The sequence below is a fragment of the Schistocerca americana genome, chromosome X (assembly GCF_021461395.2).
Source record: "Schistocerca americana isolate TAMUIC-IGC-003095 chromosome X, iqSchAmer2.1, whole genome shotgun sequence".
Taxonomy (NCBI): domain Eukaryota; kingdom Metazoa; phylum Arthropoda; class Insecta; order Orthoptera; family Acrididae; genus Schistocerca; species Schistocerca americana.
The window spans coordinates 130,519,831-130,544,653 of NC_060130.1; positions in this window are offsets into that span (position 1 = coordinate 130,519,831).

Below are 24,823 nucleotides of genomic sequence, written 5' to 3' on the forward strand. Positions count from 1 at the left end.
GGAAATTTGTGAACGACGCTTCCTTCGATGCACAATGCCCTTTTTTTGTAGTGAACCTGTGACGAAATGAGCTGCTTTTCTGTGAATCTTCTCTCTTCCGTTAATTCAAACTGGTAAGTTGTCCAGACTGTTGAAAAAATACTTATTGCTTGGTCAAACGAGGATTTTGTGAGCGATTAGCGATACCTTTCGTGTGTGAATTCAGATTCCTTAGGGTTCTTCCATTAAAAGATTGTCTGGTATCTGTCACCTTTATGTGATCGTTCCAGCTTACATCGTAGAGGACAGATACAGCTAGATAACTGACACAGTCGATCGGGTAGATAAACGATATCTCCTCTTTTCATAAGTTGATGTTCAGAGTCAGCTTTCAGTCTTTCTAACAGGTGATGACATCTTCTAGTCTCGCTGACAACGTAATACATTGTCTGCTACGCCACCTCTCTGTGCACAATTGCGTCGTGTGTGAACGCGTAATAGAGGGAGAAACCTTGTGTTTTGCTGATAAAATATATTAAATGTCTAACAGCTTGAAACAATAACAAATGAAATAAATGTTTCAATATGTCAAAAACTAGGGGGAACTAAACTACAGAAGACACAAGGAAGAGTAAGTAACACACTGTGTAACGCAATGTAATACATAGATTTTTAATCCGAAATGGATGAAAAACAGAAAAAAGAAAATTTTCATTGTTTGAAGATAACAAGCTGTAGAATGCATAGTAGATAAAAAACTACCACCTCATATGATTGGTATTGTCATGTGAAGTATGTGAACAAATATATAACCATCTTATTTCCAAGTTAGTATCCTAGACCTAAATTTTCAGCAAAGCTTAAGTATGCGACCTAAGATACTTCAACACTGTGACATGTCTTTTTGACTGTATATTAAAGTAACGTAAAATTTGACCTCTAATTATTACTTCTCTGTAGTGTATGTAAGTAACTGTAGACCAAAAATTTATATAACCCCTACAAGTTAAATAAAACCCTCTGAAGATAGCATAGAAAGGGCTGAAACATGTTTAGGTGGAAAAAGTAATCAAACGGTGCCTTGCATAAAGAGAAATTTTTCTCCAGTATAACTCAGAGGACTACGTACATAATCCCCCAGGTCTGTTGTATATGTCGCGCAAAAAATGAGGTCCTGTCACCCAACTCTACTCTCGCTTCTGACGATGCTTCCTCATAAAAACGATGAACAGATCTGTCTGGTGAAACGTTTTTAGTCTCGTTAGATGTATGTCCGCGTATTCCACCACCAACTATTTTATTTAACAGTAGTCGCTTTAATCAGTATAGGTTTTCTGGAAGTCAAGAAATAGGGCATTGACCCGATCTCTGTTAACTACTGTCATCTGCATCTCATGAACGAAAAAGACCAATTGAGTTTCACACATTCAGTAGGTACGGAAATAATGTTGATTCCAACAAAGGAATTGTTCTGTCTGCGAAACATTCATCAAGCGCGCGTATAGAATTTGTTTGATGATTCTATAACATATAGATGTCAGTTATATAATTAGTATTTTGTGTGATCAGAAGTTACTGGACACACCTACATAATGCGGAATTGGCTGCTAGATGTCACGAGATGCGGACGCGCGAAACGAGGCGGAGAGTGTTCAGTTATCAGTGGAGATGCAGTAACACCAGGAGAGTTCAGTGACTCTGAATGCGGACTAGTCATTGGATGTCACCTGAGTAACAAATCCCTAAGGGACATTTCAGTCCCTTTTAAGGCTGCCCAAGTCAAATGGTTCAAATGACTCTGAGCACTATGCGACTTAACTTCTGAGGTCATCAGTCGCCTAGAACTTAGAACTAATTAAACCTAACTAACCTAAGGACATCACACACATCCATGCCCGAGGCAGGATTCGAACCTGCAACCGTAGCGGTCGCTCGGCTCCAGACTGTAGCGCCTAGAACCGCACGGCCACTCCGGCCGGCGCTGCCCAAGTCGACTGTTGGTGATGTGATTGTGAAGTGGAAGGAATAACCACAGCAAAGTCAAGATCAGGCAGATCTCACGTACTGAGGGACAGGGGCCGTCGAACAAGGTGGAGAATGGTTGTGAAACGTCACATGAAATCAGCGAAAAAAATCACAAGACCTACACATAGCTGTGGGGAAATGTATTGTGATATTTCCTGACAGACTGAAATGGTTTCGTGAACAGGGATATGAGGAAGGATATGAGCGTTTCACAACCATTAACTTAAAAAAAAAGAACAGACATAATACATACGAAAATGTCACTTGATGGGGCTGAGTTCAAGTCTCTGTTTGACTATCAACTTTTAAGGTTTTAGTATTTCAGCCTTCATTTTATCGTCCCCCATTACGGTCCCGTTATGACCGACGAACATTTGGACGGATGCTTTTTTCCACTGGTGGATTTTAGGAACTAAAAAGTGAATGGTCAGAAGGAGGATTGAAGTCTGTTCCATCAAGTTGCATTCTCGTATGTACGTATTATATCTGTTCCAATAGCACAGTTAGTTGTTAGTTACGTCTTCCATACATTATTTTGTCCGCCCCGGTAGCTGAGTCGCCGGCATGGTAGCTCAGCGTGTTCGGTCAGAGGGTTAGCAGGCCACTGTAATAAAAAAAACTGAGCTAATCGATCAACAACGAACTTAGACGGATGTCTTAGGACGTCCGCCCCGAGCAGATTCAACGAACGAAAACGAACAAAATGAGATTAAAAAAAAAAAAAAAAAAAAAAGTGGTCAGCGTGACAGACTGTCAATCCTAAGGGCCCGGGATCGATTCCCGGCTGGGTCGGAAATTTTCTCCGCTCAGGGACTGGGTGTTGTGTTGTCCTAATCATCATCATTTCATCCCCATCGACGCGCAGGTCGCCCAAGTGGCGTCAAATCGAAAGACCTGCACCAGGCGAACGGTCTACCCGACGGGAGGCCCTAGCCACACGACATTTCCGTTTTTTTTATACATTATTTCAACATTTCTTTTATCTCTTAGAGGTCGTAAATTCTTTTATCGAAATGATGTGAAGCGAGTCAGTTTAGCAGGATATGTATACATGTTTAGTGTTAACATTAATGAACACATTGTTTTTTAGTGGTACTCAAGCGCTTGCACTTAAAAACTAGCCTTTTTATCTTTATGTAAAGGTACCAGCTTTTAAATACGGATAGAAGCAGTTGTCTAGAAGAAATAATTTTAGGTTAGATTTAAAACTTGCTTTGCTACCTGTCAGACATTTTATGTTATTGGGTTAATGATGAAAAAGTTTTGTTGCTGTATATTGAACTCCTTCAATAATGTGTAATAAAGGTTATTTTTCCTATAATGTTGACATAACTACTTCTCAAAACGAGATAGATTATTTATACCGATTTTCATTAGTGCATATATGTATTAAAATTCCTGACTCCTTTAAGAGGTAACCACATGTCAACCATGGGTGAAGACCACATATTGTTCTACTGTCCACTTTTGTGGAGTCAACAGTTTCTTTCTACGTGGTAAGCTGCCCCACAAAACTCTTCCATAAAGCGTTATTCAGTGGAAATATGCAAAATATATCAGGAGGTTAATTCGTTTTTCCAAGATCAGGAATTATGCGAAGAGCAAAAGTAGCTGAACTTAATTGTTTGAGGAGCTCAGTAATATGCTTCTTCCAGTTCAAGTTTTAGTCAGTATGTACACCTAAAAATTTGGAGCAGTCTACCTATTTACTGACCCCTGCTCATGTGCTACATCAATGTCAATATTTTAAGGAATGACATTAAAATGTCCAGAAACATGAATGTCTTAGGAAAAATTTATAATGGCGATAACAAGAACAAAACGATATTGGATATTGTGAAATGAAAGATAGGATAACCAGACAATACACAAAATACTATCGCAGTTTAACTGAATTACAGCGTTGTGACTGATTGTGATGAAATTGCTAGTATTTCTAACAATCATTTTCAAAATGTAGCTGTAAAATTTGGATTAAATGGTTCAGTTGATGAAGCAAAAGAATATATTAAAATTTTCAGTCCTCGTGACTTTAAACAAATACAAGTACCATCAGTATCCTTCACTGAACTTAATACAGTTAGCTACTACACATTTTCTCATCAATTATTACGAGACTCAAATTATAAAAGATCACCAACTGGTATTTTTGTGATCTTTCCAAGACATTTGATTGTGTAGATAATGTTTTATGGAACTGACGACTCCACACACTGCTGATTTGAATCGTACTTGACATATAGAATGCAAAAAGTTGTGCTGAAGAATTCATACAGTGTTGGAAACGAAGAAAATTTTAGTGACTGGGGAGAAATGACAAAGAGAGTCCCGCAGGATTCAATTTAGTGTGCAGTCCTATTCCTTACAAATATGAATGAGTTTCCACTTTACATTCAACAGTCAGAACTGATACTTTTTGCAGATGACACTAGTGATATAATAAATTGCATTAGAGAGGAAGCACCATAAGAGATTGTTACCAATACTTTTCAGAGAATTATTAACTGGTTCTCTGAAAAATGGACTCTCCCTAAATTTTGAAAAAAATACGCAATATTCAGGTCTGTACAACAATGAGAAGAGAAGTGTGCAGCAGTGACAAATCACATGCACATGCTTCTGGTTTCCGATCCACACTAAAACTATTGGTTTCAATATTTTTGCTATGTGTCCAATTTTTACATATTTTGCAGCGTTTCATTTTTCCATGTTAACAACACTAGACGAAAATAATGCTAGTCTATAATTCCTGTTACGCAACTTCTCCATCCCTATGGTTACATGGTGTTAAGAGAGGCACAGAATATCTATCACTTCAGAATTTTCTGCTGTGACTGTAGGTTTTCACCTTTTACTTATTACTTATCACCTTTTCCCAGTTCTGACTGTTTCTTTTTCCTCTTCAACCTATCTAATTCCTATCAGGGGACGCCATTTCTTACGGTGCCAGAAGAGCATAAATCTTCCTTCCCTACTTCACCATTTTCTTCTCCCGACTACATAATTTGTAACTCCAAAGGAGGGAGAAGGAACACTTAAACAGAGTGACATTTGCAAGGAGTGACACTTGCACGCCGGCCGGAGTGGCCGAGCGGTTCTAGGCGCTACAGTCTGGAGCTGCGCGACCTCTACGGTCGCAGGTTCGAATCCTGCCTCGGGCATGGATGCGTGTGATGTCCTTAGGTTGGTTAGGTTTAAGTAGTTCTGAGTTCTAGGGGACTGATGACCTCAGCAGTTAAGTCCCATAGTGCTCAGAGCCATTTTGAACCACTTTCCGACTAAAGCTACTTCGAAGACAGGCTCTTAAACTGAAGTCTACCAGTGAGTTTCTGTGGGCGAATTTGGTTCTCTTCATTGCGAAAAAAGCAGCATGTGCATGTGACTGTAAACTTCGACGTAATCGTAGCTCCAGAATTGTTAAGTCGTGAAAATTCACATTTATGTAAACAGAAGTCTAGGAGACTAATTTTGCTCTGAAATTAATCATGCAAACGTCACACAGTATGTGTGCAAGTTCTAACTTTAGCCCAGTTTCCACACTACCAGCATAACCACGAAATCAGTGAAACTGTACAGAGCTTTGTAAGCTGAAAAGCAGTATGGTAACTTGAGCTAACTGTAGATTCATTCGTTGAGTGTTCTTCTTGAAAACAAAAATGTATTTTCATATTGAAAATGTCGGGAAAACTAGGAAACTATTGTGACGGTTCTCTGCTCCATTATGATGAATAATTTCTTCAGTCACATTGCTTAAAAGCGTTTTTTTGTTTTTTATTTATTTAGTTCACATCCGCTTCTCACTGTTGGTATTCAAAGTGACCATAATATTTTGCATGGAATCTATTGTGATTTTGTTGTAAACTGAATTTTTTTGTTATTTTCAAATTTTTGAGGGACATTAACAGAACACTAAGCGTATCAAGACACCATTACATGCAGTAAACATATAGACTAGGTATCCTGCACTGATACGTTGACGTTGATATATCTGACCCGACCATCATGATACTTTTCATCCCTTGAAACACAGCTGCTCTCAATTTTAAGGGGAGACTCCACCCTACTACTTACATTTAAAAAAAATAATGTCTGGTTCACATTTTTAGAGTGTTTAGTCTTAAGCTCCTTAACGATTTGGCTGTATTTGAATCACAAGTACGTCTTAGAAATGTTTGAAATACGGAGTGCGTAAGGAGCTGTGGCATACCAAAAGATGCTAAGAATAATTTTTTACTTCCATCACCATCAAACAGAACCATCTTTACTCTTAACTAGGCATAAAATCAAACTAGAAAAAGCAAGTTGCAAGATTTCCAGGAAAACTGAACCGAAAAAATTAGCAGCCAGTCGTTGTAAACCAATTTCTTTGCCTGCTGGGTGTGTAAATATAAATTTAGGACAGTCCGTCCCCGGTAGCTGAGTGGTCAGCGTGACAGAATGTCAACCCTAAGAGCCCGGGTTCGATTCCCCGCTGGGTCGGAGGTTTTCTCCGCTCAGGAACTGGGTGTTCTGTTGTCTTAATCATCATCATTTCATCCCCATCGACGCGCAAGTCGCAGAAGTGGCGTCATATCGAAAGACTTGCACCCGGCAAAGGGTCTACCCGACGGGAGGCCCTACTCACACGACATTCACATTCGATTTAGTATGGACACAGAACAGTCAACAAGCTCTACAGTCGGATATCTCTACCACTGCACTTCCTCAAGAATACGTAGAGGTGATTTTTATTCAGAAAATTCAAGGAAAAGACTACCCTGATCTTGAAATTACAAGAAGAAGCCTCACATAAGCAAATAGAAAGGGAAAACGTTATGGTTCCGGTGAATTTTAGTGGGTATGTGTCTTGTAGTAACATTCAGTTTTGATAAAATGTTAAAATCCATTTTTACCGTAAGTTTATTTTTCTAAACTCAGTGCCAACTTTTTTATCATAAATATTAAGCAGTCTGAATGAAATTTTTGCATGAAGTACTCTTCATGTATTTGTACTTCTATGCATTAATATTATCGAAAATATAATTTGTTTAATTTATCATCACATTTACATACAGATAATTAAAGAAAAAAGTTGAAATTTTAAATAAACACAAAAAACAAATAATTATTTATCGTAAAATGACTACAGAGAACCTATGAAATGTCTGGCGATTGTAGCTACAAAATCTGACAGATGAAAATTGTGATGTGAGTACCAAAACTTGGTTTTCCAGAATATCATTAAAAACTCAAAACTCGAAAACCAGTGAAGTTATGGACTTCAAAACTTCGGTACTGCTACATATTTACATAATAAACACGATTTTAAAATTTGGTTGCTGTCTGTAAACTAGAAGAAAAGTTAAATTTCTGGATGGTGTTTTCCCTTAAGCACTGCGTCTTATATACTCTATGTCCGTATCTAAGATTACGTCGAACCTATTTATCGTAATTCCTCTGAAGGCAGCAAATTGTTTAAACTTCTTCGCTACCAGTCGGCCGCGCTGCGCTATGTAACGACGTCTGACCGTCCCATTATTCCGCCAGCGCTCACAATCCAGGCGCTCGGCGAAAATGTGTGACTAGGAACCGAGCGAGGTGGCGCAGTGGTTAGCACACTGGACTCGCATTCGGGAGGACGACGGTTCAATCTCGCGTCCGGCCATCCTGATTTAGGTTTTCCGTGATTTCCCTAAATCGCTCCAGGCAAATGCCGGGGTGGTTCCTTTCAAAGGGCACTGCCGACTTCCTTCCCTAATCCGATGAGACCGATGACCTCGCTGTTTGGTCTCTTCCCCCAAACAATCCAAAATCCAAATGTGTGACTAGGAATTAATTTTGACATATGCTGAAAGGTTGCAAAACTGCGACCAGTCACTTTTTTATGATAATTTATTTTGTCTTTACCAGATTCATGTCGATTTGCTCATCTTCTAATAAATCGGGAAAGTATGGACTTAACTGCATGTCATTTGCCTGCGTTTCTGCTACAAGGATTTTGTATTCGATGTCCACACATACAGATTTTGATTCTAAGAACCTCTCAAGGTGAAAGCTGGAAAAGGCATGGCCTTTGAGGCAGTCTTCTTAGTCTTCATTGGGGAATATTTTAAAAATTCCAAGAGACATTTAGCCGACTTTGTGTCGTTTCCAGGGAACAGCACGAGGAGGTAGTCTCTTTCAGTTCCCCGTAAAGTTTATTTACAATATTCGCAAGATTGTAAATAATTACGTTAAATTACTTTCCAAATTCTACAAATTCTTCAATGAATCTTGTGGTGTCACCGCCAGACACCACACTTGCTAGGTGGTAGCCTTTAAATCGGCCGCGGTCCGTTAGTATACGTCGGACCCGCGTGTCGCCACTGTCAGTGATTGCAGACCGAGCGCCGCCACACGGCAGGTCTAGAGAGACTTCCTAGCACTCGCCCCAGTTGTACAGCCGACTTTGCTATCGATGGTTCACTGACAAATTACGCTCTCATTTGCCGAGACTATTGTTAGCATAGCCTTCAGCTACGTCATTTGCTACGACCTAGCAAGGCCCCATTATCAATTGCTATTTATCTTGTCATGCATGTACCGTCAGACCGATGTTCACCAATTATGGATTAAAGTTAAGTATTCCAGAAGCTACGTACTATTTTGTTACTATAAGACCTTGACCTGTTCCAGACCTCACGCCAGCCTGCGTGAGCTTAAACGCGTGCCTTTCGGCTATCTCCTAGTGGCTTGGCTGTCTTGTCAAGTCACAAAAAATCTGACGTTTTCTTCGTCATTGTAATCCATGTGCGTAGGCCACACAAGTCAGAAATGATTTTAAGTTTCCATCACTCTGGAGTTTCTTTAAAGCCTTTGCAACCTTTTCGTCAGTCTTCATTGCTGACCTTTTTTTTTTTCATCATAGTTTAAAATTAGTCTATCAAACTGGTGGCCGTGGTACTCTGCATCTTCTAGAAGACTTTTCACTGATGAGTAAACATTCGGATGAACTTTGGATATTGGCCGGCCGCGGTGGTCTCACGGTTCTAGGCGCTCAGTCCGGAACCGCGCGACTGCTACGGTCGCAGGTTCGAATCCTGCCTCGGGCATGGATGCGTGTGATGTCCTTAGGTTAGTTAGGTTTAAGTAGCTCTAAGTTCTGGGGGACTGATGACCACAGATGTTAAGTCCCATAGTGCTCAGAGCCATTTGAACCATTTGAACTTCGGATATTAATCTATTTATTCATCGGTTCCATCTTTCTGAAACGTTATTAGTGCGATGGCACCTTCCGCTGCAATTTCACGTTTCTCTTGGTATATATTCGTTATCGAGCCACTGGTCCAAAAAATGGTCACAGAAATCCTGAAGCTTTTGGTTTTCAGGCGAGCTTCAAAAATGGTTCAAATGGCTCTGAGCACTATGGGACTCGACTGCTGAGGTCATTAGTCCCCTAGAACTTAGAACTAGTTAAACCTAACTAACCTAAGGACATCACAAACATCCATGCCCGAGGCAGGATTCGAACCTGCGACCGTAGCGGTCTTGCGGTTCCAGACTGCAGCGCCTTTAACCGCACGGCCACTTCGGCCGGCTCAGGCGAGCTCTCCTAAATATACAGCCAACCATAGTCCACTATTTGCAGGGAAGGTGTGCTAGAGGAGAACATTTCCTCGTTTCCCTAAGCTGGAACGAGGAAGCAACGCTGAACTCGTTTCCACGAACACTGATTAAAATGTTGATTGCAACCAGTAATCTCTGTTCCAGGAAACAAACTGTTAGCTACTTGGGCACTGGCAATTTCGAAGTCCATCATCAGAGATGCAGGATTCCATCCAGGCACGTTAGTTTTAATAGCTTTAGAAACTGTTCATATGTTTCTCGCTTTTATTTGGCAGCAAAGCGTAAACAACTGGAATGGTGTTTGTTTCCTCCCAAGAACTATTAAGGCCGGCGAGGAGTATAAACAACTGTCCAAACTGCTTGCTCGAACTCTTGAACGTTTGATAAACACGCTTCTCCGTTTTTACTGGCAAACACCAGTATTCTGTCATTCGGTCCCCTGTACCATCTGCAAGTAAAAAATTGCTACTATCATTCATCATTAAATTATTTTCTTGAAATAATATTTCTCCATAATCGGTGGGATCTTGTATAGTTCCCATATATTTTGGCGTAATGCAATGTAACTGTTATTTCGCGCTTTTGTTTGATGGTAAAGATGTTATTAAATCGTAGACTTGATTGAAGAGCTATCTCAGTGTTTCAGCGTAAACTCATGAAACATTAGCGTCTGTTTTTTTTTTTTTTTCGCTGACAAAATTTTTTCGCACTTCATTTGCTGCTTCATTTGGAATACAAACGTGGTTACGTTGCTCTATAACTGTGTTATGTTTTGTGGATAGGCTTCCTTTGCCTTTTTTCTTTGCAAAGTTTGCACAATGCCATTAAGTCGCTTCTTATTTGCTTTTACAGTACATTATATACTGATACCCATTGTAAATCAGTAGAAACTTCCCTTTGGTGGTCTCGGTGAACACAGTTATCTCAGCACTAAAACACTACTTGGCAGTCAGAGGTCAACTTCAATACTGAACCCTGGGAGAAAGGCACGCACACTACGAACTTGTGCGGAGTCAGGGAACTTTGTGCAGGAAATGGACTTTGGCCTTCTCCACAACACGTCGCAGGTGGCGGAAGACAGGCCGGTGTACGCTACTTCTGGAACACCCTGTCCACTACCTACAGTGCCCTCTGCTCCGTGCAAATGTCGACACATCCCTCTCCGTACATGTTCCAGTCCGTGCTAGTATCACCAGCTCCCATGGGAGTGCCTCACCGTTTACTGGCTGCCCCGCTGCAATCACGCCAGAGAAAGATCACCCCACAAAAAAAATGGTTCAAATGGCTCTGAGCACTATGGGACTCAACTGCTGAGGTCATTAGTCCCCTAGAACTTAGAAGTAGTTAAACCTAACTAACCTAAGGACATCACAAACATCCATGCCCGAGGCAGGATTTGAACCTGCGACCGTAGCGGTCTTGCGGTTCCAGACTGCAGCCCCTGTAACCACACGGCCACTTCGGCCGGCATCACCCCACAGTCCCGACATGTTTTTCCCGTACTAACTAATCTTCAACAACAGTCACATATGTCCCATTTGGCACTGCCCTTACAGTAACCTAAAGAGCACTGCAAGAAACCTAAACAGCTATAATTTGTAAAAACTGAGTTGCGCAGCTGACTTCCAGGCGGCAGGTGGACGTAGAAACACGAGAACGTAAACAACACACAAATGTTCGCTGAACGTAAGTTTAGTAGCCGAAGGCCCCAAATGTATGAGAACTATGAAACGCTATATTTTCTAACAACGCTTTTTAACAGACACCATCAGCAGATTACGAAATGCACTGAAATGAGTACCCGGCCGCAGTGGCCGTGCGGTTCTAGGCGCTGCAGTCTGGAACCGCGAGACCGCTACTGTCGCAGGTTCGAATCCTGCCTCGGGCATGGGTGTGTGTGATGTCCTTAGGTTAGTTAGGTTTAAGTAGTTCTAAGTTCTAGGGAACTAATGACCTCAGAAGTTGAGTCCCATAGTGCTCAGACCCATTTGAACCATTTGAACTGAAGTGAGTCCGAAAAACACGTAACGACTAGACGGCGGGCGAACGTTAACACTTGAATGTAAACTCACACTGAACTTGAGTTTTAAATCACAGAAGAGCGGAAACTAATGAAAATTAGAGAATTCGTATAATGCATACGAGGACGTCACTTAATGGGGGAGAGTTCAAATCATTGTCTGACCATCCACTTTTTAATTTGCATCGACTAAGGCGAATGCTGGGATCATACTGAGGTCAAATCCGAGCTATTACTTCGTCTCTCATAAAATTGTTGTCGATGCGACATTAACCTCTGAACTTCTATGCCTACATCTGCATAGATACCCAGCAACCCAGGGTACGGCGCCTGGCAGAGGGAATCCCGTACCACTACTACTCATTTCTTTTCCTGTTCCACTCACAAACAGGGCGTGAGAAAAAAGACATGCTGTATGCCTCCGTATAGGCCCTAATTTCTCATTTCTTATTTTCGTGGTCCTTGCACGCAGTATATGTTGGTGGTAGTAGAATCGTTCTGCAGCCAGCGTCAAATTTCGGTTCTCTTAATTTTGTCAATAGTGTTCCTCGAAAAGAATGTCGCCTTCCCTCCAGGGGTTTTCCATTTGAGTTCCCGAAGCATGTCCGTAACACTTGAGTGTTGTTCTAACCTACCAGTAACAAATCTAGCAGCCCGCCTATAAGTTGCTTCGATGTCTTCCTTTAATTTGACCTGGTACGGATCTCAAACAGTCTGTCAAGCAGGACGCTAGTAATACTGTATCCCAACATTACGAGTTTGTTTTCCTACTCACACCCATTAACTTAACATTTTTCTACATTCTGGAGTAAACCCGTACCTCCGTGTTCCATAAAGTGGAGTTAATTGTTGTCTAAGCAATTCCTAGACCTAGATTCAACGTTTTACTTAATAGTTATTATTGACTTCGTATTTGGGAATATTTAAAGTCATCATATTCCATGACAATGACTTGACGATCTAGTTACATTTAATGGAAGAAATTTTGGAGCGTCGTCTACGATGAGTACAAACAATCTGCTCCACTATGTGTGTTAATAGCCTCAATGGTGAGGGGAGTAGGTGTTGTTCTTAGCTTCGAATCATGTGGAGTGAATGTATCGTTCACGAAATATTATCTGACGATGGGAACGGCTCGGCATCAGACAGTATTTATAACAAATTTCAGTCCAGCATAGTACAAAGGAAGTTATAGCGCTGACTGAAAAACAGCAGTGTTTTGAATCTGTTTGGAGTTGGCTCCTTTGGTCGCTCATGACAGTGCAAAGAGCTACTGCTGGCTTTCTAAACCACAGTTTCCTGCGCACAACGTGAATGACGATTGAAATATACTCCCATGAGTTCCTTTTAATCACGATGTTACTGAACATGATTGCAAGCCCTTTAATTCGACAGATAGAAGCGAGAGTTCTTGTAAACACGGCTGGTCTCTAATTTAGTCGGTTGTGTCTGTATCCATCCGTCTCTGTGGCATAGGTTGCAGACACATTTTAATCGCAGCACGTACAGTCCTGTTCGTGAAAGACACTTCATCGTTTTGTGCATCTGATGCCAATAATCTCCACAGTTTGTATTTGCATTCAATGATACTAATATTTTATAGCAAATAAAGAGAAAATCACTGATGATGAACTAATATTGTAAAAAAGTGTGAGCCTATGAGCAACAGCGAACAGAGAAATATGTTTTACTGAAAGCAGAATCCTCAAAATGTATTTATTATTCAAGTAAACATGGACAAAAATAGTGAACTTTCTGAAGAAAATCTTCAGGTAAAGACAGAGATCGATTTCTGATTCTATTTTATGATAATTTCGTCTCTGCAAACCTGGATAATGATGAACTTTCAGTTACTTCAGTTTGTTAGTCCGGTTTAAATCAAAGTTTCAATTAGCAAACATTTTTTCTGTCATGACCTTCTGACGCTGCTCTCAACATTAGTGTATACTAAATAAGCTTCTCAAACAACGGAAAATCCAACATGGAATAATGACAACATTATGAAAATAATAGACTGCTACTCACTATATAGCGGAGTTGCTGAGTCACAGATACACATTAAAAAGACCGTCAAACAAGTAAGCTTTCGGTCACAACTGCCTTCAACGGAATTAAACGACATATACACACACACTGACGCAAACGCAACTCACACGCACTACCACTGTCTGTTGCTGCAGAGATCCCGCCGGCCAGAGACTTGGTCATGTGAGTGTGAGTTGCGTTTGCGTGCGTGAGTGTGTGTGTATGTGTGTGTGTGTGTGTGTGTGTGTGTGTGTGTGTGTGTGTGTGTGTTGTCTAATTTCGATTAAGGCCTATGTGGCCGAAAGTTTACTTGTTTGACAGTCTTTTTGGTGTGCCTATCAGCGACTCAGCATTTGACCTACATTGTGAGTCGTAATATTTTCTAATATTGTCTGTATGAGCTTCCTCATCTCTGCATAACTACTGCAACTTACATCCCTTTCAGCCTGCTTACTCTATTCAAGAGTCAGTCGCGCTCTACAGTTTTTAACCGTTCACACTTCTTCCACTATCAATCTGATAATTCTTTCATGACACGATCCATCCTATTAACTGAACCCTTGAAACTTCCTAGCAGATTAAAACTGCGTGCCGGACCGCGCCTCGAACCCAAGAACTTTGACTCTGGAGGGCAGGAGGGGTTACCTGCGGAAGTAGAGCTGTGAGGAGGGGTTTGCAGTTGTGCTCCGCTAGCTGAATTGGTGAGGCATTTATCTACGAAAAGCAAAGGTCCTGCGCTTGTCCACAACTCGTGGTCGTGCGGTAGCGTTCTCGCTTCCCATGCTCGGGTTCCCGGGTTCGATTCCCGGCGGGGTCAGGGATTTTCTCTGCCTCGTGATGACTGGGTGTTGTGTGATGTCCTGAAGTTAGTTCGGTTTAAGTAGTTCTAAGTTCTAGGGGACTGATGACCATAGCTGTTAAGTACCATAGTGCTCAGAGCCATTCCTGCGTTCGAGAACCCCTCTGATAAACAATTTTAATCTGCCAGGAAGTTTCATGTCAGGGCACACTGCGCTGCAAGGTGAAATATTCATTCCGGAAACTGGTCCCTTCTTTTGGTCAAGCTGTGAAATGTATTCCTGGTCTCTCATATTCTATTCGGTACCTCCTCATTAGTTATTCGACATACTCCTGTAATCTTCAGCATTCTCTTGCAGAAACACATTTCAAAAGGTTCAGTTCTACTCTTGTCGGAACTGTTTATCACATACGTTTCCCTCCAGTACAAGGTTACACTTCAGACAAATACTTTCAGAAAAGCCTTCCCAACAGTTAAATTTATTTTAAAAGTTAACAAATTCCTCGTTTTCAGACATGCTTTTTTTTAATATTGTCAGTCTACACATTGTAACCTCTCTAGTTCGGCTATCATCAATTATTTTGCTGCTCTAATAGCATGAATAATTTTAGTGTCTCATTTCTTGATTGCTGTGTCTGCGAGAATTGTTGTGTCATCAGCAAATCTCCACATTTTTGTTTATTCAATCTGAACTTCAGTTCAATTTTATATCTACCCATTGGTTTCATTTACTGTCTGATCAGTGTACAAATGTAAGAACATTGAGGATAGGCTGCAAAACTGTCTCACCTCCTTCTCAACTACTGTTCCCCTTTCATGTCCTTCGACTATTATAACTGAAGGGTGTTTTCTGTACAAGTTAAATATAGCTTTTCGCTCTCACTATGTTATCCGTGCTCCCCTCAGACTTTCAAAGATTGTAGTCGAGTCGAATGCCGGACATTTGCCACGCCGGATATTTGCCACACTTGCCCCTTCGCCAGGTAGCGATCCCTCAGGCAAGGGACGCCCTTCCTCGTACCTCTTCTGTCCGCTTTCAAACCGCCGTCTCCACATCTTACTCGATACAACCAGTACGTAAGGGACCTTCTTCTTCGACATCTTGGCCAAATACGGAGCTTCTTTTCCGAAATCGAAATATTTATAACTTTTGGAAAACGAAAGCAATACCGACGATTATGTCAGTATGTAATTAGTTCTGCCAAGTATAAATATAGATTCCTCTGTCTGAACGGTAGCTTCTTTTCACGCTTACTGATTGCGATAGAAACAGTCCATCGGTATGGGAGCAACAAGAAAGGAACGATGTAACGAGAATGCGAATGTACGCTAATCATTTCTTTTTGATCAATGCATTTGTGCCTACTTTAATTACTACAACTGCATACCCAAAAGACAATAGGGGAAGAATAAATGGGTATGTGAATGTTTGAAAAGAAGAACGACTTACAATTTTAAAATGTTCGAAATAAGGAAATGAAGTAATACAGAATGCTACGCTTGTAACGTACGTTGTTCTACATTGTTTAGCTCTGGTATTTGTAGGGTCACAGAGAAAGCATCTTAGGTTCTGGAGCGAAAAGCCGTAATTGTAATTACCTGCACTACAACAGAAACAAGAAGGACAACTTAAGGAAAAATAATGTAAGCTCACAATCGACTTTGAAGCAGATAGTTCCTGTGGCTTAGTATGGGCAGAGGTTATATTCGACAACCGGAATAAATTAATAACTGGCTCCTTTTACCGACCCCCGGTCTCAGATGAAACAGTTGCTGAACAGTTCAAAGAAAACTTTAGTCTCATCACAAATAGGTGCCCTACTCATACAATTATAGTTGGCAGTGACTTGGATCTACCTTCCGTATGTTGACAAAAATACCCTATTGTAAATAGAAGACAACTTCCGTAATTGTTCTAAATGGTTTTTTAAAATTATTTTTAACAATTAGTTGACGAGGCCATTCAAATTGTAAATGGTTACGAAAATACACTTGACCTCTTAGCCACAAATAATCCAGAGCATCACCACGGATACAGGGATTAGTGAACACGCAGTCGTAGCGAGGCTCAATTGCGTAACAAATAAATTCACCAAAACTAAACGCGAAATATATCTGTTTATAAAAGCAGCTAAAAATTCGGGTGACGTCTTTCTAAGACATAGTCTCCAATCCTTCCAAACTATGTAAATGAAGCTCATATGTGGCTTAAGTTCAAAGAAATAGTATCAACAGCACTCGAGATATACCAAATAAATTAATAAGAGACGGAACTGATTCCGCATGGTACACAAAACACGACAGAAAGCTGTTGCAGGAGCACCGCAAAAGGCACATATAAGTTAGACGAACGCAAAATCTCCAAGATTGGTGAAGTTTTACTGAGGCTCGAAATTTGGTGCGGATTTAAATGCGAGATACATTTAATAGTTTCTACAACGAAGCTCGCTCTAGAAATGTGGCGGAAAATCCAAAGAGATACTGCTCCCATGTTAAGTAAACCAGCGGAAAGGCTCAGTAAGTACCTTTACTGCACGACAGCGACGTTAATGTTACTGATGACAGTGCCACTAAAGTGGAGTTACTAAATGCATTTTCCGAAATTCCTTCACCAAAGAAGACGAAGTAGATATTCCAGAATTCGAAATGAGAACAGCTGCAAACATAATTTAGAAGTAGATATCCCTGGTGTTGCAAAGCAACTGAAATTACACTGTCAGTGACAGAGGAAATGATCAAATATCTTTTCAAAAAGTCTCTAATGTATAAGAAAAGTAGGTCTAATACATTTGTTTCTGACGTTCTTTAGTAACAATTAATTTTCAATAGTAAGCTCCTTGCTTTTACTGACCTGTTTAAAGATAATCAATTTAGTAAGAAATTTTAATTTTTAAAGGGCTATATCTAAATGTACTTAAGTAGATTTACATCTACTATAAAAGTTTGCAGCTGAACTCAAATAAAAAATATTTGAGGTGCCAAAATTGTCAACCTTAGGATCAGATCAGTTTTGGGATGTCAATTTTAGGTGCAATTGAAAGGTTCAGTTCCCATTTTCTTTTACAAAAACGTATACTATCAGTTTAACAAACAATGATATTTTAGGTGATAGTTGCGATTCTGAAGCTTCAGAAAATTATTTTAGAAATCACAATTATTTAATAGTATGGCCATAATATTGGAAGGGAGGAAGAAGTTATCTTAACGTGACAACAATAGTGATACTTTTGTGGGGCCTGAAACACTTTTTAATTTTTACATTAAAGGCTGATTCACATCACCCTTTGCACAGGCTTTGGACCGTGAAAATGATAAATGACCATCTACCATTCTGGCTTGTGTAAAATCAGTGTAAACACGCTGAACTAATGTACACTCTATTTACAGTTACAACTTAATATTAGCTCCGATAATGCTGCTTCAATGTTTTAATAATTTTATCTCAGTAATCTGCGAGGACTCAGTGGTCTTCATAGTTCTTAATACATTATTTTTAACGTATTTTAGTCCATTTTCTGAATATGGGCAATGGCTTTCAAGCAAGGCCTAATGTTGCCAGTCTCTTCATAATTCTTTACGATTCTCTCTACCCTGTCGTCCAGCTTCAAGTACTTCTTCTTCCTCTTCTTACCTTCAAGATTCATTTCCAATTTCATGTACATGCAGTTTGTGAGCTCTGCTTCCTTTTACAAGCACTCCACCAAATAGTTGATTCTAGGGTGAGATTTTCCAATAATACTATTTATTTTGTTGTGCCACCCTTCAACAGCATTCGTCGTTCGATGCCTTTCTCCGTAACAGTCCCACATTTCTATTGTGATATCCTCATTCTCTAGCCAATTATCCACAAAGTAGTCAAAAAATTGAGAGAACCTTCCGTTATCAGGAGCTTCTGCATGAATCTCAAGCCACCCATTGCTTACTTCCTCCGGTTTTACAACTGCCAGCGCTCCACACATGCTGACGTGGAGTCTTAAATCATCGTTCTAGCGGTACTCCTCAGTTAGACCGAGAACTCGAATTCTTCTCCATAAACTCTTCTTGATATGGAAATAGAATCCATTTATTTCAGTTGTGGGAAAAACGTGACGAATGGCCGATATCGCAGCTGCCTCAAAGTCCACCTTTACTTGTTTAGGACGCCACTCAGAGACTGCCTGTTATCAGACGAAAGAGACGAACATATGTGTCTTTCTTCTTATTAGGGAACAGTGCAAATACAGTAGGAAGAATGTTTGTTTCTTTAATCGGGCCTTCTAAGTCTACGTGTATGGTGTAGATCTGTGCAAACTGCTTGCTGCATCTCTTAAATGTTCCATCCATAAAAAAATGGGAACATGTTTTTAAACTTTTTTTTCTTTTGCATCCACTAAAAATCATTATTCTCACCTCTAATCTATCGTCTTCCAGAAGAAAACTACTGCCATCTCCCATTTTTAATAGATCTTCACGAAGATCAATTTCATCGGAGTTCTTAGGCTCTTGTTGGTTCCCCCTCGCTTGACTCCATCGACGACGCATAGTTCTCTTCATAGATTCTGAATTAGGCATCACTGTAACAAAGTCATAAACTTTATTATGTAGATTTCCCATTTCATCCGCGTATATCTCCGATAACTGTGTAGTTTCTTCTCGAGACCTTCCCTTCGCTCTTTCCACTTGCTTTCTCACTTTCACAGCCGCATCGTCAGGTGGGCCACAGAGATGTTCTAATACGTTCAACACTCCTCCGTTCCTCGAAAGCAGCTTTCCCTTGCAATGATCCGCTTTTCGGCGTAAGAACATCCATGTAACAACACCTTCTTTAGATTCCCTCTGTTTAAGATACGCGTAATCTTTCTAATGAGCAGGAGGCCTGCCCTTGTTCGTTGTAATAACTTCCATACTGATGGTCACGTTAGGAACTTCGAAAGCAAACTGGGTGGGCGGGTGAGGAGGAGGAGGAGCAGGAGTAGGGGGAGACAAGGGACCCAACCCAAAAATGGTTCAAATGGCTCTGAGCACTATGGGACTTGACATCTATGGTCATCAGTCCCCTAGAACTTAGAACTACTTAAACCTAACTAACCTAAGGACATCACACAACACCCAGTCATCGCGAGGCAGAGAAAATCCCTGACCCCGCCGGGAATCGAACCCGGGAACCCGGGCGCGGGAAGCGAGAACGCTACCACACGACCACGAGCTGCGGACGGACCCAACCCCTCGGAGCAGGTAAAACCGTGGCAAATGTCCAGACACCAAAAAATGGCTCTGAGCACTATGGGACTCAACTGCTGTGGTCATAAGTCCCCTAGAACTTAGAACTACTTAAACCTAACTAACCTAAGGACAGCACACAACACCCAGCCATCACGAGGCAGAGAAAATCCCTGACCCCGCCGGGAATCGAACCCGGGAACGCGGGCGTGGGAAGCGAGAACGCTACCGCACGACCACGAGATGCGGGCCGTCCGGACACCGTCGAGTCAACATTGTCAAAAGCTTCCTCTAAATCAACAAATGGTATAAACGTGGGTCTGTCTATCTTCAACGCATCTTCTATAAGTCGTAAAGTCAGCATTGTCTCGTATGTTCTTACATTTCTCCATAACCAAACCGATCTTCCCTTAGATCGATTTCTATCGGTTTCCCATTCTTCCGTATTTAATTCATGTCAGTACTTCGCAAGCTTGTTTTATTGAACTGATAATTCTGTATTATTCACACCTGTGAGCAGCTTCCTTCTTTGGAGTTGGGATTACTACATACTTCTTTAAGTCTGAGACTATTGTTTCCTGTCTTATATATATATATATATATATATATATATATATATATATATATATATACAGGGTGAGTCACCTAACATTACCGCTGGATATATTTCGTAAACCACATCAAATACTGGCGAATCGATTCCACAGACCGAATGTGAGGAGAGGGGCTAGTGTAATTGGTTAATACGAACCATAAAAAAATGCACGGAAGTATGTTTTTTAACACAAACCTACGTTTTTTTAAATGGAACCCCGTTAGTTTTGTTAGCACATCTGAACATATAAACAAATACGTAATCAGTGCCGTTTGTTGCATTGTAAAATGTTAATTACATCCGGAGATATTGTAACCTAAAGTTGACGCTTGAGTACCACTCGTCCGCTGTTCGATCGTGTGTATCGGAGAGCACCGAATTACGTAGGGATCCAAAGGGAACGGTGATGGACCTTAGGTACAGAAGAGACTGGAACAGCACATTACGCCCACATGCTGACACCTTTTTATTGGTCTTTTTCACTGACGCACATGTACATTACCATGAGGGGCGAGGTAAACGTACACACATGGTTTCCGTTTTCAATTACGGAGTGGAATACAGTGCGTCCCGACGTGTCAGGCCCATAGATGTTCAATGTGGTGGCCATCATTTGCTGCACACAATTGCAATCTCTGGCGTAATGAACGTCGTACACGCCGCCGTACATCTGGTGTAATGTCGTCGCAGGCTGCCACAATACGTTGTTTCATATCCTCTGGGGTTGTAGGCACATCACGGTACACATTCTCCTTTATCGTACCCCACAGAAAGAAGTCCAGAGGTGTAAGATCAGGAGAACGGACTGGCCAATTTATGCGTCCTCCACGTCCTATGAAACGCCCGTGGAACATCCTGTAAATGGTCAGCCTAGTGTTAATTGCGGAATGTGCAGGTGCACCATCATGCTGATACCACATACGTCGACACGTTTCCAGTGGGACACACTCTATTCCACTTCGTAATTGAAAACGGAAACCATGTGTGTACGTTTACCTCGCCCCTCATGGTAATGTACATGTGCGTCAGTGAAAAAGACCAATAAAAAGGTGTTAGCATGTGGACGTAATGTGCTGTTCCAGTCTCTTCTGTACCTAAGGTCCATCACCGTTCCCTTTGGATCCCTACGTAATTCGGTGCTCTCCGATACACACGATCGAACAGCGGACGAGTGGTACTCAAGCGTCAACTTTAGGTTACAATATCTCCGGATGTAATTAACATTTTACAATGCTACAAACGGCACTGATTACGTATTTGTTTATATGTTCAGATGTGCTAACAAAGCTAACGGGGTTCCATTTAAAAAAACGTAGGTTTGTGTTAAAAAACATACTTCCGTGCATTTTTTATGGTTTGTATTAACCAATTACACTAGCCCCTCTCCTCACGTTCGGTCTGTGGAATTGATTCACAAGTATTTGATATGCTTTACGAAATATATCCAGCGGTAACGTTAGGTGACTCACCCTGTATATGGAACACTTCTGTCATGTTTTTTTCTGCTAAGAATCTTAGCGGGTCTGAAGCAATGTGATATACTTTAAGGGCCTTTTTTTCGGATTAAGAGGGCGCGCTAAAAAGTAATGCTTCCAAATTTTTACTGTGAAAACTCTTGCAGCTGTTGAAATAAAACAAACTTAGTTAGCATTCGTCACCTTTATTCTTCATGTCTACATATTTATTTCCCAACATTATCACTCTGGCAACGAACACATTTCTCCGAACGAGAGACCAGGTTTTTGATGCCGTCACTGTAGAATGTGTGACTTTGTTGACGGAGTCACAACCTTTCCTTTGCTTGCACCGCTTCTCCACTATCAAAAAAAAAAAAAAAAAAAAAAAAAATGGCTCTGGGCACTGTGGGACTTAACATCGATGGTCATCAGTCCCCTAGAGCTTAGAACTACTTAAACCTAACGACAGCACACAACACCCAGCCATCACGAGGCAGAGAAAATCCCTGACCCCGCCGGGAATCGAACCCGGGAACCCGGGCGTGGGAAGCGAGAACGCTACCGCACGACCACGAGAGGCGGGCTCCACTATCAAAGTTAAGTCGTCGAAGGAGTTCTTTAATTTTTGGAAACAGATGAAAATCGGATGGGTCCAAGTCGGGACTGAATGGAGGATGATCGATGACAGTGAACCCAAAGCGTCGGATTGTTGCAGATGTATGTGGCGTGGAGTTATTATACTGAAGGAGAGGGTGCTCCATGTGTGAACGAACTCTTCGAATTCGTGCTTTAAGAAACACAATTAGAGCGCGCTATTTCTCACACACCAACTTAGTGATGTTAGGCACCGCCATATTACACGCTGTAATTCGGAGCCCTCTAGAGACAGCAGGTTTCCGCTTGCGTCAGCGTAGCGGTGAAGTCGAGCGAGTAATATGCACGACATGTGATTCCCCAACCGATATTGGGTACAGAATAAATTTTGGAGACATTACTTTTCAGGACGGGCTCGTAGATTTTCCAGGGCCTTATCAAATTATCCTCTCAGTATCACGTGTTCTCTCTAATCTATTATCTAATGTTGCAAATAAGGGCGGGAAAGCTGCCTCGTAAATCTTGGGGCGGTAAAAAGGGCGCCAGTTATGGCCGTTAGGCGGAGGGCTACGCTAGAGCCCCAAAGGCCTGTCGTCAAGGCTACGAAACACAATACACATTGCACCTCCGCTACCTTCGGCGCTGTGCAGCTACATCTTGCCAGTCGCGGGGGATGTTCGCTTATGGCTTGAGGCAGATAGGAGTTGCGGGTGGTTCCTTACAGGTCAACTCGATATGAGTTGGCGTAGGAGCCAGGTGTTGGGGGACCCGATCAACGAAAAAACTTGAACGGCGAGGATATAAGGCCGCCAGCATCCTGTTGTTAAGCTGTCAATTCCTTATGCTCCGTCTCAGGGCAGTTATGCACTTCATGATAGAAATCTGCCGAGGACAGTACTTCTACTTATGGCATGTGTCGGTTAGAAAAATGCACCGATGATGACTGATATCAGTCGAAATCGATTTGCAACAAGATAAATAATGTTTCCGCGGCTGGTTGCTACATTCTTTATAATTTTATATTCCACGGTCGCTGCACAGAAAGGGGACCTTATGGAGCCCAACGTTCGAAAGTTATGCAGTCGTTCTCGGTCCGCCTCCATTGCTGCTGCCGCCGGGCTAACTTGTGTGCAGCTTTTCACGAGGGGAGCCGTCTCGTTATTACTCTCCGTTGCTGTATACTCTGTCGTTTTCACCCTCGTTAGGCCCTTGATGAAATGCTCCTTGGGGTGACTTGCTGCAGTAGAGCAATGCACAGTATCTAAGTGTGTTTGTGTGTGTTCTGCATTATATTCTTTGGTTTAATTTCAGTGCAGATGCTAACATAAATAAATTGCACACAGTTATGATAGACTCCTTGCTTTTTTCACTGCTGAATGTATCTTTTTACTGTGTTGAGGAATGGCGTAAGGAAGGAGAGCCCTTACCCCTTGCAAGACACGTTAAATATGAAATGTTCTGTCATCAAAATTTCAGTACAAGAATCTCCCCTTCATGTAGGCAAAGAAGTCCGACTGGCTTGTGCAAAGGGTAAATTAATTAATCATCCTTGTTGCTTATGAATTAATTTCACATGCGTGGTAACATCTCCCTGAAAGATTATCTCACCCCACCAGATACCACCAATATTGGTTATTATTCGCTACTATAACATATTTGTAGGACACAAAATTTTCAGCAATTTATAATACATTAATAATTATAACGTGCAATTACGTTGTCGGAAAAAAATTAGTACACCGGGAAAGACGACCTCGATCTTGATCCGATGACGGTATATGCCACATGGGGGATAGTAGATGTATATGGTGTGCATTGTCAATTTTGGTCACCGTCAATCTGCTACTCTAAGTGTGCCATTTCTATCATCTAACCTAACGGCAGTACACACACCATCAGATTATTTGACTTGTCGCTCTAACGAAGTAGGCGAGTGTCAGCAATATGTCTTGTGGTCTAATCGTGGCGTGTTTATCTTCTGCCGTTAGGTTAGATGATATAAATGGCACACTTAGAGTAGCAGATTGACGGTGACCAAAATTGACAATCTGAAGTTCCTTTGGTATTGGTACGTTAATCTTATTCTCACATATATCTCTGATACTTGACAAAAGTGTCTATACATTTATCTTCATGGCTATGTACAGGAATATGGTAATCTTATAGTCGCAGACTGAAACTTGAATATAGACTGGTACAGACAAATGTAGAAATCGTACAGACTGGTACAGACTAACGCAGACTGGTACTGACTGGTGCAGACAAATGCAGACTGACTAATCGGAGGTCTGTACACTCGTTTTAATACTTCGCGCGTTCATGTATCACTGCGCGAGTGTGATCCGCGAGGGGAAAAGGTTCTATGTTAGCAGCAATCTCATTGGCTGCGTTACATATTAATACGCGGATTGGCGGAAGCAGGATTTGGTCCGTCTCTATGGCAGCGCCATCGCGTAGTGCGGAGACGGACGAGCGCTGCGCCTGCGCTGTTGTGCTTAGCGGGGCGCTCTCTAGTGGGAAAGTTGTGTACGCGGTGCCTACGCGGA